Below are 17,722 nucleotides of genomic sequence, written 5' to 3'. Positions count from 1 at the left end.
ATGGGATCGTGGTCACGACGGGACTGCGGAGGTACGAAATGTCTAGTTGGATGTCACGGGCAGAATTAGACAACCCGCTTTCGTGTTATTTTTGTTGGTATTTACGAACTGTACGATAAACTACTTTTTTTATGTGTGTATTGTTGTAGTATATATATATTATTTATTATGTGGACTCCTCTGCTATTACAAACGCTTGAACCGGATCGCAATCTGCTTGCACATCTCACAAGGAACAATTGGCATTTAGCTGCAAGCCGGAAATCCGTTGGAGTCGTCCTGAGTCGGCTCTGAGCTAGTTAAGGATTCCAATTGACCAAAACGGGCTTAAAGAGATTACAATTTATATGTCCTGCGCAATGCACTTGAATTAGTACTAGATAAAAATAAAATGTGAGGGCTGTCCTTACATTATATTTTACAAGCCTGCCTTTTACGTTTTGTCATCAAAGTTATTGACTTTCGGCTGATTTGATTCTAATGGTTTGGTAATTATTGCTCTAACCAGGCTACTTCTTGAATATTTTCAAACGACAATGTGAGATGGTGATAACAAAAAAAACACACCCGGCTAAATTTTTTGTGGTGGTTGACCTTCCTCCAATGGGCGTTACGACAAGCCCCGCGCGCCGGGCCCGCACCCCCTCACAATAATCACGCAGCGCGGCTTATTCCGTTCGCGGTTTTGCGCCGCGCATCGCAACGAGCTGGTACGTTCCAATTGCAGAGGTGTTCAACTTTTTTGATTTCAAGGGCCTAGACTTAGGCCTGTAAACAACGTAAAATATGTTTCAATAAATGTTTTATTTATTTGAAGATTTTCGTTGTTTTTTAGAAATAGCGGCCATGCATAAAACATGAGCTTGCATCAATATAAATAAATATTATCTGTGAAAATATATTTGAAAGTGTCAAATTTTCGAAATATAAGCTTTAACCGATTCATTGCGAATGGCACCTGAGGGGTGTCATTAATTTTCGGCGTGTGACTCCCGATCGGTGCCATCAAATATAAAAAGACTTGTTGAAAGGTTTCCGCCGAATAAAACTATAACTATTTTATCTCATAGCTCATGTCTTTAATGTCAGTTTCAGGATTCAGCTTCAAAACAAAAACTTCCGATGTTAACAACCAATTTAATGTTACGTAACAACTCCTCTTTTAGCCTCTTAGCCAATAGGCAATCTGAAACGGGCGACATAATTTAATCTATTTTGATATTATATAGTTACTTAATTATATTTTTATATTATTCTAATAATTATATCAACAAATTAAAAATAATGCAATATTTTTAATGATAAATGTAATGTATGTATTTTAAATGTTTTTATGAACTTAAATCATTTTAAATTGCATTGTTCTATCTCATGTTTCTAGAAATAAAGGCTTTTTTTATTTAATTTTTATTTAACAACTCCGCTTGTGTTGCTTATGGCACCCGATTGGTGTCATCTTAACTTAATCCGTTGAACCCGTAGATTAACTCACATAATCTCCATCTTTTTTATCTCTATTTTATGATATCGAGGTTTTACCACCGAATTAGCGTCTAACCGACAAAACAGTTTACATTTGAAAGTTTACTTTAAATCTTCTTTTGGTAAGGAAGTTGTTGAAGAAAGTGATATTTTAATTACTTAAAACGCACATAGCTTTGAAAAGTTGAGGTGCGTGCTGGGATTCGAACTCGGCTCCCCGAAAGTGAAGTCTCTGGGCTCCTACCCACTGGGCTATCATCGCTTCATTTTATCATATTCGTACCTAGTTGTACTTATGAACTATGATAAAATGATGACTCATGATAGTACGAATATATTTAAATAGACTTAACAGCAACAAATGGCGAGCAAAAGTTCCCAGCAAAAGCAAAATTCCAGAACGCTGGTTCCCAAACGCCAGCGCATATGAATAATGCGCACTATTTGAACTCTAGCAAGGTGTTAACTGTGGTAACGAGGCGTGAACGATGACTAAGATTTTATAAGGAATGTAGCATTAGTATTTAAGCGGTGATAAGGGCGCGAGATGGAATCCCAGCAAGCTACTCTGACTTTTCTTAGTAATGTGCGTTTTAAGTAATTAAAATATCACTTGCTTTAACGGTGAAAGAAAACATCGTGAGGATACCTGCATCCCTGAGAGCTCTCTATAATGTTCTCAAAAGCGAGTGGATCCCACCAATCCGCACTGGGACAGCGTGATGGACTACGGCCTAAACCATGTGAGGGAGTCTAAGAAAATAAAAAAAATGTTTTATAGATGTAGACCTTATAAAAGGCACCTCTGAAGCTTTCATACATTTAACATGTTACACTGTTAGTGATGGTAATAACTATATTCTTTATCATAAAACTAAAGCTACGAGGGTTCCAAATGCGCCTTGGTCAAAGAAGAGCACACAACAAATTTAGCCAGGTTTTTTATGTTATCACCATCTCACAGTCGAGTTAACGTTTAGCTATGAAATTCGAGATTCATACCCAAGTTTTTTCATACATGTAATCCTTAATATTATAATAGGATTTTTCTATAAGCTTACGTTTTATACAAACTTTGAACTTATTGAGAGACACCTCAAGGATTTCATCTGGTAATTTGTTATGAAATACAAATATTATTTCAATTACCCTTAAATGAATTACTAATTTTATGCAGCCTAGTAAACTGCACTACAAGTTGATTTTTACTTCTAATATTAATATTGTTACAGTCCACTTTCTTTTTAAATTTTGGTATATTTTTATGTACATAAATTAAATTTTCAAATATGTATTGATTATGTATCGGCTTTACGCAGTGGGCCGGTAATGGGTTGATATGATGCTGATGATAGCGGATCGTGATAGTTTCACTACAAAAATTGAAGAAGTAAAAAGTGCGAAACAAATTAACATCACATCATAAACAAAGCTGATGAAAGCGGATCGTGATAGTTTCACTACAAGAATTGAAGAAGTAAAAAGTGTGAAAAAAATTAACATCACATCATAAACAAAGCTGATGAAAGCGGATCGTGATAGTTTCACTACAAGAATTGAAGAAGTAAAAAGTTCGAAACAAATTAACATCACATCATAAACAAAGCTGATTAAAGCGGATCGTGATAGTTTCATTACAAGAATTGAAGAAGTAAAAAGTGCGAAACAAATTAACATCACATCATAAACAAAGCTGATTAAAGCGGATCGTGATAGTTTCACTACTAGAATTGAAGAAGAAAAAGGCGTGAAACAAATTAACATATATTACCTGTAACCTTCAAGGCCTATCGAACGCTTTAATAGCAACCTTCAATATAATTAAGCCACATGTGCGAGCGGCCATTATTGGAGCAAGCATAAGCAACTCTTGTTCATGCCAACTGGCTTGTGTGATTCAACACATGTTGCAATCTCGATCTATAGCGTTACAAGGGTTTTGGTAATTATTCATGTCAGTTTCGTAAAGTACCGGAACAATGAACACTAACTTGCATGTAACTTGAATCCCTCCGTGAAAAATTATGAACGAAATAAGTATACTGACGGTAGCCTCACAATATATTTATAACAATACTATATACAAAAATAAAACCTCTATAGTACAAAAATAATTATTTAAATCGGTTATAAATTGTCGGAGTTATGGTTTTAAATCGTCAATCACTTTCATCCCCTCTCCCAAAGGAATCGAGCTTAATGTCGGGATAAAAAGTAGCCTATATTAGTTCTAATACTTCCAAGAATATGTGTACAAATTTCATGAGGATCGGTTAAGTAGTTTTTGCGTGAAAGCGTTACAAACAAACTTACATTGACATTTATAATATTAGTAGGGATAGAGATAGGGATAGGGATAGAGATAGAGATAGGGATAGGGATAGAGATAGGGATTCTCGAAATGGACATAAGTTAGTGACATTTGCATATCGTTTGCGAAAGGTGCAGGTAATTTGTGGGACTGAGTATACGCTTTTATAATCTGATTCCCGAGGTAATTTTGGACCTGCTAATGTGTTTTTACACATTGTTTAAACTTATGCAAGGCTGATTGGATGCAGGCACCGATCTCATCTCTTACAAGATAAAAAAAATTATATATATTTTTTCATTGTAAACTGTAAAATGATGTTGAGAAAGAGCAATCTGCTGAGTTTCTTGCCGGCTCTTCTCGGTGGAATCTGCATTCCGAACCGGTGGTAGAGAGACAAACAGACTGACTTGACGTTTCAAATGTGCTTGTAAACTGGGCCTACTTGAAATAAATGAATTTTGCTTTTTTTAATAAATCTACTCGACGACAAAGATCAACTTTTAAGGTATCGTACTATTGATCTTTAGAATTTTGTTCCCATAAACATTTTGTTATTTCGATTGTCATCTATACAAATTCACAAACTGAGTGGCTTGTGTGACAAAGTAGAAACTAATATCATAGACAAAGTATCTTACCCCTTTTGTAAGTTCGTAAACTCGCTTAAAATTATGTCTTAATTGCGGCCATCTTTTCTAAGTAACTTTAGTAACCGGAGTTGCTAACTGTTGACATTTTAGACCGTAATGGCTGTTAAATATTCTTTGTCTGAAGACAACCACTTGGCTACTAATCCGAAAAGTTACTGAGCAACAGTTGCCGTTTGCTAAAATACCTACGTTGCCTAAAGCTAGTCACCACTAGTATGACACCAGATCGGCCTAAATTTCCAACAATGTCTGGCATTTTGTCTGGTTGGAGACTTTGACCGCCCTACCGACATGGACATGCCGCTAAGCGATTTATTGTTCCGGTGCGATGCGCCTTTGGAACCCTCGTAGCTTTAGTTTTAAGTTGACGAATTTAGTTATCGCCATCAACTCACTTCTATGTTATATTTTACATGTAATGTACGCATCATAAGTGCCATACAGGTACGTGCTTATTTGAATAAAGAAATATTTGACTTTGACTTTGATATTTAAAATAAAAGAAAAGGTACTAATTTATGACAGTCGCCTATTATTAAACCTATCGAAATATTGACAGAATCTCTTTATAAAGGAAACAAGGAACAAGCTCGGATGCTATGAATCAAATTACGTCATACCTCAGTTCAGTCATTGTAACGCGATAACGCGGCGGACACGTCAAAGAGATATATTTTAGGAATTATTCAATGGCTCTCTTTATTATATTGTTCTTTTGTTACTTTGTAAAACTAACGTATTAGTGCTATAGGAAACAATGCTTGCTTTAAGATTTCGCTTCGGGCACTTCCCTCTAAATGAATTTGCACACCTAGTGGGAAAATCCGAGTGCTATACTATCGAGGATGTTTATCACCTTTTAGTGGAATGTGTCCAAAGCGAATTAGAAAGACTCTCGTTCAGGGCTCACTTTAACCCTTGATTTGCGGGAATTGGGGGTATGTAACACTGTTTTGGCGCATCCATTATCTAAGGAGGCCATAAAACTTTATGACATATATAAAGTGGCCATGGCCATTTAGTGTAGGCAGTAATGAATATCCTTACGTAACTCCGATGAGGGTGGCATGTTCAGAATTGAACAAACCCTCCATTAAAATTAAGAAAAAAAAAACAATGCTTGGTAATATTAAATATACTACATATAGAACAGAATACATAGAATGTTGAGTCGACTGTTATTGTTCCGATCGTCGTTTCAGTGAATAGTCTTCTCGCGAAAAGCTTCGACCAATATCTTAAGAAGTTTTCGCTTGGTTCTTGGGTCAAGGGTCGGATACAGAAGGCAGTAGTCCTAGAAACGGCGCGTATTGTTTAGAGGTTCCTCACTCTGGAGCCCTGACCGCCGCGCCGGTTGCTTGGGCGTCCAAAAGCCCCGCAAGCGGAGGGTGGATATTTTTCTTATACATTTTTACTAGTGTTGTTTGAAATGGTTACACCTAGCGGTGCTACTAGTTTGTGATAATACCCGGGACCGAAGGCTTAACGTCACCCCCATGGGGTTGACACCGGTGATTGCCTAACTCCTGGATATTATTGAGATATTTTAACCAGAAGCCCCACGATATCTATAAATATTTGTTCCGATCCGAGATTCCAATCGAGGATCTTATGCATGCTAACCAATAGACGAAGGACGTCTTGTAACTGCATGCATAAATCATCCAAATTGAAACTAAGACTCTACATCTAATTAAAACATATTATGTAAATTACTTTGATTACGCGATTCTATGCTCTATTCCAACGACGGTTATAAGTGATGGGACTTTGTCGTGTTCGCCAGTGGCCCACCCGCGTGTTATCACTCGTTATCAGGCAATCTCGTAGATCGCGGCCTAATTAGTGGACTGTAGCTGTCGGCTGCTGGGTAGGTACCGCTACTGAGTGCTGGATAGGAATCTTGCGCTTCTTGAATAGTTTTGTTAATTTAAATACAAAGAAAGAAAGAACTTATCTTTATTAGTAAAATAAGCCACTCACTACACTATTTTAAGGCTATGCTAAAGGCTATTTCGCAATATTTTTATAAAAATCTAGTCTTTGTGAGACAAAATATTACTCTTTATGAACAAAAAGCTTATATTAACAATCGACTTACCAGAAACGGACATAAATAAGTGATATCTGCATATCGTCTGCGAAAGGTGCAGAATTCATTTGTTGGGTTGAGTATACGCTTCCAAAGGTAATTCTGGACCTACCAATGCATCCATTAAAAAAATGTGTAAAAACACGTCAAAGCGAGGCTACTGTACATTTTTTCGCCCCATGTATGAGTGGCATACACTAGAAGATCACCAGTAGACCGGTTCTTACGGAAACCATACTGTCGGTCTGACACGAGATCGTTTCCTTCTAGGTATGCTAAGAGCTTACTATTGAGTACACGTTCCATAGTTTTACAGAGTATGGACGTTATGGCAATAGGTCTGTAATTGGCCGGGTCCGCACGACTTTCTGTCTTGGGTACTGGCTGCACATTCGCAATCCTCCAAGATTTCGGGACTTGAGCAGAATTTAGAGAGAGTCTAAACAGGCGTGTCAGACATTTGATGAATTACTTAATGACAAGGTCAGCATGTTTAACAACGGATCGCGAGAGCCTGAGTCAAATCATGGATCGGTACAAATACTTTACTATTTTGATTTTTCTATTAATCAATTTTCACCGCAAATTACCTAACTAGGAAATTTGCGGTGTCAACGCCCTTGCCTTGAAGAGAACGTTTAGTTGTCGATTCCGGTTATCATCACTAACTTGTGACAATAGTTGTTAAAGCCTACCAACCCGCATTGTAGAGATGTGGTGGGTCTATGCTCTAAACTGTCTCTCCTATGAGATAGGAGACCTGTGACCAGCAAACACATGATAGTACTCAGAAGACTTTCATATAAGTATTAAAACTTATGACAAAGTATGTAATATTGTACAACCTAAAACGTGGTCAATAGACAATATTTCGTGACAATGCTCCGGTATTAGATGATAACATTAGCACAGAGTTCAGAGTCTTGTGCCGTGTTGTGACGGCACATCAGAATACAGTCGTCACCACCAAGGGGGGTGGAGACGACTGTATTCTGATGTGCCGTCGGGTGTCGTACGAGGCGATTAAGATAATATAATTATCATCTGCTGCGATGACCAACTCGAAAGGGCCTTTAGTACAGCAGTGGATTGTTATAAGCTATTGATTTAATTTCATTAACATAGTGTCACAAAAATTGGTCCTTACGTCTGGTGACCGAAGAGCTGGCGCTTATTTAGCCCAACGGCTAAGTCTAGCTATACAAAGGGGCAATGATGACATTTTGGAGATGTCTCTCTAATAGTTTCAAAGTTTATATATAAAGACAAGTCCCATTTATATTAGGTAAACGATAAAAAGAAATTGAATTATTGCTCTAACTAGGCTGCTCTTGAAATTATTTTAAGAGGCAATGTTAGATTGTTATGTGAAAAAGTATATCATTTTGCTGTGGTCCTTTTCTTAGGCCAGGACGCATTTAGAACCTTTAAGAAGCTTTCATTTTAAGCTTAGAAATGTAGTTAATAACATCATCTCACTACAATAAGTATAAAAATTTGTATGTAAGCATCGAAAATAGTATTTAAACACAAGCTAAAAAATTTATACCTTAACTTACAAATTGAAGCAGCGAGATTTGTCTATGCAAAATGAGTACTGTTTGGAATTATGTATATGTTATGTATTTATTTTTTGTTTTTTCTACAATTTCATTTCATTTTATTTTCATTTTATTTTTTTATTTTTTAATTACTTTTATTTACCTACTTGTTTAATTTAAGTTTGCGTTAGTTTTAGTTTTATTGGCTCTCTTTTACAGTTTATTTGGATTTTTTTTTCTTTTATTTAAATTTCTTTCTTAAATTTACTCGGGCGTCGCGGTTGTTTGCTCAGTCGGATACTGGTGCAGACTGAAAATCAGCGCTAAGCATTGTTGCTAATGCACAGCATAAGGCTGAGTTTGCGGCCATTTGCCATATTGTTAATATTAATGGATGATTCTTTTAGTTATTAATCTTGTATTAGCAATAGTGTATGGCAATAAAGGATTTTTATTATTATTATTATTATTATTAAAATTCCTTATAATAATAATATTAATTATTTCTAGTAACCAAAACTCATTTGTTAGTATTACTTATAAAATATGTTAGTAGGTTAACTTATTTTATTAAATTATAATAGATCATTTCGATTATAGGACTTTTTGGCAAATGGATATTCTATATCGGTTTGTATACCAACAAAAAATATTATTCTTTTACATTCCAAGTTTCCGTAATTTTACAGTCAAATATATTTGAGGGACCAAGCAGATGGTATATTTGGTAAGTGGAAAACCTCGTCTATAAACAGAGTAACATAGGGCATGCAAGGTGCACTTCCCGCAACATGCCGTCCTGTGTCCATCAATTTGACGCGTAGGTGTTAAGCCTTATGTGCTTATAATAACACCGTAAACCAAGCCCTTCAGACCGGAACCCAGCATTGCAATAATGCTGTTTACCGGCAGAAATAAGCATGGTATTAGTACTTACCCCGACGAGCTCTGTCATAAAAAGCTTTACTACTACTGTCTCGTAATAATATCATTCAGAATTTGCAAGTATATTTTAGCGCTATATTTGCTTAAGTCAACGGCCCAATTAAGGTTGCATAACGGTGTTCCGGATACGACTCGTATATAAAACAAGTTTGACACATAATCGTCAATCGGAGCAAGTTGAAAGAGCGCATTTTTAGCATCCCAGGAATAGAGTTGCCAATTTCACGGGGGGAAAATTCGGGAAGTAAAATAATAAATAATGTAATTATTAATATTATTATTTTTATGAATAATCTCTTAAGTTCAAAGTTAGTATTAAACGTAAGCTTATAGAAAAGAACTATTTTAATATAAAGGAATACGTAATCGATAAAAAAGTTTGCATGTGAATTATTGCTCTAACCAGGTTGCATTTCGAATCATTTTAAATGACATTGTTAGATGGTGATAACAAAATTAACACCCGGCTAAGTTTATTGTGGGCTTCTTCTTAGACCAGGACGCGTTTGGATCCCTGGTAGCTTTAGTTTTAAGTTTACGAAAATATGGTTATCGCCATCATGTCACTAACACGTACACATTTCTCATGTACAGAATTAAGAACATAAAGAAACCGTGTACACGACTTATATTGAAGCATCAAAAACCACTGTACTTTAGTATTGTTTTTCGAACAGGCGGTTAGTCACTTCATTCCGTTTGGCAGCTGACAGTAATTATTTTACCTCTAATGTTCTAATCGTTTCCCATAAAATGGGAAAAATTTGTGAGCTAGCAACATTCAGCGGATTCCGGGAGTTTTTAATGTTTTTGAACACAATGCACTGTATGCAGTAAAGGCTGAATGAGGGTTCTGTATGTTCTTAATTCTGTGGTGCAATATATGGGCCTACTCGAATAAAGTTATTTTTAACTTTGACTTTGATGAATTGTTATTAATGCTCAATTCAATAAATTCTGTCAAACCTTCATAATTAAATAATGCCAACTTATTATGCTGTTATACACCAAAGAGTGATATTTAAGCCCTACGACTTTTAAGGTGGCTTTCACTATTTGCTAGCTTAGACTGTTAGGTTGAACCCTTTGATTGGCAGGACTGATTGCCTAAAGCACTGGAATGGAGAAAGCCAAATTTTCAGAGTCCGGGCTGTTGCTCAGTGTTTCGCGACAAACAAATCCACCAACCATTTTAAAGAGCAGTACATACAGAGATTCCTGGAACTCTAGGAGGTCTGGCAACCCTACCCAGGACATGGGCCGTGGAGCAAAACCCATAGCCCTGAGAAATGAGTTCGCGCCAGAAGCACTCGGCCCGCAGTCGCCGCTTCAAAGCCGGCGTGCGCGCACGCATGTCTAGCCTGACCTTGTAACTGCCCAGCAGGACAACTCTGCGTGATTAAAAACGTGTTTCGAGTGTTCTAGTGTCGCATAGATTTTATACAACTTAAAATTTAACGTTTTTGGCCATTCCAAAAAGGTTTTTCAGTACGCTTTTTTTATATCCTTAGTTTTATTCACCTAGAAGTTAGATCCTACAGAATCCTAAAGTTAAATTATCATATCGACACAGAGAAGGGAACGGTATTTAATAATCTATAAAAAAATGAATGGACCTCCATTCATCCAGCTTCAATATAAATAAATAGATCTGTTGCAAGCAATCTCATTTCAATATTATCAGCATCGAAACTAATTGACAGTGATAAAATGCGAGTGCCCATCGGTGGACGTAACCACTAATCAATCAATACACAAGTGGTGCATGCAAGTCATATTGCTTAAACTACGATACATTTTTATTTTAAGTTCTACACAGCTGCTTCGAATTCAGTTAATAATAGCTACAAAATATTTGAAATTAATAATTTACAATAACGCCTAAACCATTCATGATTGATACATTTTCATTCTCTCTAAAATTAAGGACTTAAGTGTTCCCGCAAAATATTTTTTAGTCAGGGAAAGGACAACCGGTGCACAAACTGTGTAAATATAAATCGACGTTGAAAGCATAGCTGGAAATTTCTGATACAATAAGTGGACTTAGTGCGGACAATGGTGATATAAAGTGCGCAGCATGCGTTGGCTTGTGGTGCTGATATTAGTGACAGTGGTAGAAGCAGGTGGACCTAGAAGATGCGCTGGACGGATAGCAAGAGAACGGCTTAAAGCTGCTGAAAAAATTCGCGACAAAAGGTTCTACCTGCTCTGCTGTACACCATCGTGCGGTGCGCCTCAAAGACGTCTTCGCCCACCGCCGAATACGAGGCGGTACCAGCCCTTCCACAAGACCTGGTATGGTCTGAAACATGGTACGATATTTTCTTAACAACTTAACTAAACTCTATTCATTAAGAAAATCGTCTATCTTAAATCTTCGGTAGGGACGGATGTATCATCTGACCACCTGACGGGAACGAAAGGTAAATGGAAAAAGTTTTGTAGGAGACGAATCAGTTTATTTATTTTCAAAATAATTATTTTACTTTTTTAACTCGAATAATTATTTTATATATGTCTTGTCAACGTTTTGAACGTTGACAAGACAATAACAAATAGTATAACTTCTGTGTCTTGTATTACATGTAGCATTTCCGATGCTCCATTTGTATTCTATCATTTTGACGCCACTACTGTTGATACTTCTTTTCAAACCATGAATGTAAACAAAGATTCTACCACTAACCCAAACTTAAGCTAAACAACCCATTCATTAGAATCCCATCTGTAATCCGAGAGACATAATTCTCTATGAATTAGAACTTTTAATGACTCGGTAACGAGGAATAGAATGTCGCGTGAATGTTCGTAAACCTTATCTTTTACTGCCCGCACCTTCCTCCGGCCTAGTAACTCTTTAATCTGATGTTGAGATTTGATGAGTGTTAGTGCTATGCGGGCCAAGTGTGCCGCGCCAAAATTTTTATACTTAACACTTTCACCTTAATATTATTTTCGCTGTGAACATAATTAATGTCAACTTTTTTATGACCGGTTCTGATTTGAACTCAATTATGAACAGTTCATTACAATGGTTAACTGAAATCTAATTATAGTCGTAAATAAATACAGTTGTCTTTCCAATACATTTTATGACGTTTTCTCTTGTCATAACAAATTGTATTTTAGAATGAGTTAAATTTGAATATCAAAGAATATCACATTTCTGTCTTTGCATATTGATTCTGAACCAGGAAGTTTAGTAAATTGGCTTGAATCACAACTGACACTAGCCAGTGCTCTCGAAGTAATATTAAGCTGCGGGGCTTATCTCTCTTTTCTTTATTATGCAAGAGTTCTTATGCTGTAGCTATTCTTGGTCGGTTTTGTTTTTAAAAAGTTCCTGTTTCAGTCTTCTTAATTGGCTTTTAAGTGTGTTCTCTATTGGGAATCATCATTAGCCCAAGATATCCCTAACACTTTGAAATCTTGGCATCTGTTAGGATTTTTTTTTAAATCTTTTGGTCCATGCCTTTATGTTGGTCTTTTAAAAATTCTTTTCAGACAATGGTTTCTAAAAGACCAACAACTGTCAGTAATTAAAAAAATATATCATCATATTAGCTATGGCGTGTGAAATAACTGCATACAGAAATTATTGGAATTTGTTATCAGCCAATAGAGTGCATCTTTTGGACTAGATTTCTAAACTCTATCTTTTTCTCTATTTTCATATACTATCTATATTATTTTCTATAATAGGCAAGATTTTTATGTTTAAAAAAGCTTGGTATACAAGCCATAATATACAGTTTTGAAACGAAAAGTCTATACCTCTTAATTAAGTTAATGTTTTATTACGCTCCAAAAGTAGCTCCTATTTATGTTCCACGTGTCAATCATCTATCACGGTTTTTTAGTGAAATATTATACAAAATCATTCAAAGAAGTGTGAGCCTTTAAATAAATTATAATATTTTTGCATTATTTAACAGTAAAGCATACCTATTAGCACAGCACATCAAGATAGTCGACAACAAATTATTATGACACAGCAAGAGGCCATAATATTGCTGATGTGACCTTTTATGGGGCCGATCAGCTCTCAGGTTTTCTACACTCGCGGGGCGATTGTGATTCGGGGATTGAGATCGTACACGATCAAGGCCAAATGTGTTTTTATAGAGACTATACAACTCGTGAACACGTGAACATGACGTCGGTTTTCGATTTACTCCTTACTAATAAGAATGCGAAAGTATTTTTTTTGTGTATTTCTTTGTTTGTTACCTCAACCACTGCACTGATCAAGACTCCCGAACAGATATAGCTCACTATGCGCTGGAGATGGAAGTAGGTTACTGATTATCCTCAACAGCTAATCTGCTGAGATTCTTTGCGGGTCTCCTCGGTAGAATTTGCCTTCCGCATTGGTGGTAGAGTGACTACAAACAGACCGACTTGGCTTTTCAAATGTGCTGATAAACTAGGCCTATTTGAGAAGAAATGAATTTTGAATTTTTAAATTTCATCATCCTGTAAACACACATTAAAGATTGTCACTCGAAACAACAAGTCGATATGTTTCTCTATCGTTTTCTATATGGTATATCTGTAATCTATTGATAAGTTGCTGAGCAAAGTTGTTATTTGTTTTAAATTATATGGAATTTTTTTGTCAATAACAACGTCGGTAATTAATAAATTTGTGGATTACGGATAGATTTAATATAGAATATGGACATAAATCTACTATTTAGCTTATGTCAGATCAAGCGCAAAACTTTTAATGGATTCTTGGTTTTTATTGTAATTAGATATTAGATATGCATATGTGTTTATCCAGATTTTGGAATTCCAAGGTGCCGGAACAGCGACCTCGAATTTTATAACGCAGCATTGGTAGAATGATATGGAGCTTCTGAACAAGCGTTAAATACCGAAAACAGGCCGCGAAATGTAGCAATCCGCAAAAAGTACTTGTTAATGGTCAGCAATTGACGTCCATTTCTCTAGAGCTATCTTCAGATAGACATCGATAATTAGTTTATGTTTCGATTAACCGACAATTATGTATAAAATATATTTCACGATACCGATTGTCCAATCGCAATTACAATCAGGTCAATGACCCGTATGTGCGGCGTTGCCAAAACTCTCCATTCATAAATCGGCCTGATAATGCGGAACCATTCGGGTTAATGGAACGGATTTAGACCTAAGCGGTCACTAGCGACTTTTCGTTTTACATTTTTCGTCCCGTCGCGACCGCTCCATGCGCACGCTCGATAATCGCTGCAACAAAATTGAGACTTACAAAGGTTTTTCATTAGAATTACTTGCTGAGCTTGTGGTGACATTGTTTCCGGTTTTTTTTTATAATTGAATTATAGACTACTTTAAATCGTAAACCTAATCAAAGTTTCTAGGATGTAACATGAAAAAAAAATGATAAATGAAGTATTGTATAAAAACTTTCATCACCATCTTAGGATTGAAATGTTCAAAAATCCTTTTTTAGCAGAGGCCTACGTTATAATAACTATCTGTGTGCAAAATTTCAGCCCGATCTGTCAAGTGGTCAGAGCTCTCCGTTGATAGATTAATCAGTCAGTCAATCACCTTTGCATTATATATATATATATATCCCTAACACTTTGAAATCTGTATATATGGATATATATATATATATATATAGAATACTTACGTTTTTTATTGATTTAAAAATTGAGATACAATTGTAAAGCAGTCTTGCCTTTTAGTGAACGTTTAGATTCAGCGACTTAATATCTCGAAATGCGTCGCGTGTCTGAGCTTACGGTTGGAGATAAGCCCGGCTGACCTCATCGACCGAAACACTATACCTACCTACCACATAGACAACGCCTTACATGGTCACGCAAAAACTGTGTGGTATGCGAAGTAATAAGTTGTATGAGCCTTTGTGTAGTCTAACGCCTAGATATATTGAAGTATTGATAAACGTGATGAAACTAAGTATGCGTTCTGGATGAAGTGGGGGCTTAGGTGCCGAAACACATAACATAAACCGTAGTATTTTATGTTTGAAGATAGTTAATATATAAACCACCAGTGGGCCACCACTGGGCCAGCTTTGCGGACTACGGCCTTAACCAATTCTCACAGTGGGAGGCCGTGTTTTGTAGTGGACCGGTAATGGTTGGATGTGATGATGATGATGAATATATAAACTGTCTGCTTAGACTTTTCATAAAACAACTACAAATCGCTAGGTTCGATTCCCGACCGCATTATGTGATAACAGCATCTTCCTCAATATCATACAGTTCACTGTGGTTAGCCCATACCATCACCACGCAGATGGGTTGGTGATCGCAATAGATGGTAGTGACAGCACAGAGAATGCTGCTGTCTCTTTTTCTTTATATTCCATTAGTCACCTTGCAACACAACCGCGGCTTCCCGGAGGGCTGGTGACAACCGTTTTCTGAACTGCCGACACTACAGGGCACTTTACAACGTGTAACAGAATTACGAAATAACAATGAAGGATGAATAAGTATATTTCATAAGGAATAACCCTGTAAACAGAAGCAGTACATTATGTAGATAACTCTAAAGCCTGTGAAGTATTATTTCGGTTCTGACCATGTTGTATACGTTCCGTTTTACGATCATCAAGTCACAATGATAACTGCCTCGTTTTTGAAGCCGAATAAAAGCCAGATAAGATGGTAATATGCAAATGATATTTATATAGATATTACATTTATACAGATATTATGTTTGTTGCCTCACTTCACGAGTGTGGTGACGTGCCTCGATCCATCACCCTCACAACGAGCCTGTCTCGGCACGAGGCGGCTCGCCACAGGAAATACGCGAACACAACAATGACACTATAAATACATGTGTCTTGAAAACTTATAATTATGTCAAAGAAAGAGAAACATCTGCCTCGAAAGTTCGTAACTAAAATTTTAAATGAAAACTGGTCAAAGCCTTTTAAATTCGTATGTTTTGTAACTGCCCAACTTTCGTTGTTGTTGTTGTTTTGTACAGTCCTATTTGAAAATGAATGTTTTTCAGTGTCTGGGTGTTATATATTATAAGTATTTATCTATATTATTCATATAATTATTCATCAGTCATCTAAGTACCCACAACACAAGCTATGCTTACTCTGGGGCTAGATGACGATGTGTGTATTGTCGTAGTATATTTATTTATTTATTATTTATTTACAAAAATGGGATATCCTTATCCTGATTTAATCATCCTGAATGAAGAAGTGGTTGGTCTGGTAAGAAAGTCTGCATGAAATCCCAGCAATAGTTTACTGGAACCCATCGACCTTGGACTTGTTACATACATATCATTAGTAGTAGTAGCCTGAAGCAGTAGTCATCATCATCATCAGCAACCCATTACCCAGTAACCCATTACTGGCCCACTACAGGGCACGGGTCTCCTCCCACAATGAGAACGGTTTAGGCCGTAGTCTACAGTTTCCTAACGATGTTTTCCTTCACCGTTGAAGCAAGTGACATTTTAATGACTTCAAACGAACATAACTTAGAAAATTTCGAGGATTAGATAGTGGTCATAGCTAAATAGCTAAAATTGACGGCTGACTGGTGCCGTAGGCAGCGAATCTGCTTTCTGAGTCGTGGCCGTGGGTTCTATTCCCACAACTGGAAAATGTTTGTGTGATGAAAATGATTGTTTTTCAGTGTCCCAGACACTGTTTATCTGTATGTTATAAGTAATTCTATTATATTCATAGAAATATTCATCAGCTATCTTAGTATCCATAACACAAGCTACGCTTACTTTGGGGCTAGGTGGCGATGTAATGTCGTAGTATATTTATTTATTTATTTATAGCTACGGAACCCTAAAATACCTACGCAGAGCTTGCTTGTCGATGCATCGGGCTGGCAATCCAGCTTCCAAGTAAACTTGACTTCCGAGCTAACACAATGCACCACTGTGCGTTTTGCTGTAACATCTCAATCAAGGCGAGCCCCGCGGCTAAAGGACCCGTTCACTGGTACCAGTGAACCGTGAACCGTGACCCAGGGGGTCGAATAGGACCACCATACGTATGATTCTTGTGAGACAATCCCATATTTCATAGTCCCATACTTGTTCCTACAGCGTGGTGGGGTTGCCGGTGTCATTACAGGTTGATGGACATCGGTACATTGCAGCACGTGTTCCTTGCACACCCTCCGAAGTGTTGTTGTTAATAGGCATTTGCTTGGTGCTATTAAAAAAAAAACAAAAAACAAATAGTTATGCCCATATTCCAAAAGATTACGTAGTCCCAGTCAGTTGTACAGTTCCCTAAAAAGAATTATGCTTTTCAGTCGTATCAAATGTTATTTACTTTGAAAAGAGGAGAATAGACTGTCAACAATTCTCTGTTCATCTCAATTAATATATCAAAACGATGCAGCGTACTCCATACATGCTCCTTAAATTAGAATTTACTTTTAGGAAATTGATTATAATTGCGAAAACATCGGTGCATAAATATAGTGAGTATTAAATTATTAACTAGCTGTCCCGGCGCACTTTGTGACGCGGATATTTTTTATTTTTATGAATGTTATATTTTTAATACTTATTATCCTATTCCGGTCTAAGAGGAATCCAAAAAATTAAATATCATAAAAACTGGTCCAGCCGTTCTTGAGTTATAAATGGTGTAACTAACGCAACTTTATTTTATATATAGATATTTACACCAAGAAGTCAACGATTATAA

General features: G+C 36.6%; 1 protein-coding gene across 1 annotated transcript in view; it reads left to right on the top strand.

Annotated features, from left to right (window-relative positions):
* LOC120637012 (laminin subunit alpha-1) overlaps window positions 1-17,722 on the top strand; it is a 178,097-nt gene that overhangs the window by 54,051 nt on the left and 106,324 nt on the right. The gene's annotated exons all lie outside the window — the stretch shown is intronic.

The sequence above is a fragment of the Pararge aegeria genome, chromosome 3, assembly GCF_905163445.1.
Source record: "Pararge aegeria chromosome 3, ilParAegt1.1, whole genome shotgun sequence".
Classification (NCBI taxonomy): Eukaryota; Metazoa; Arthropoda; class Insecta; order Lepidoptera; family Nymphalidae; genus Pararge; species Pararge aegeria.
The sequence above is the reverse complement of the archived record's forward strand: the minus strand, read 5'-3'. Positions and strand labels throughout refer to the sequence as shown.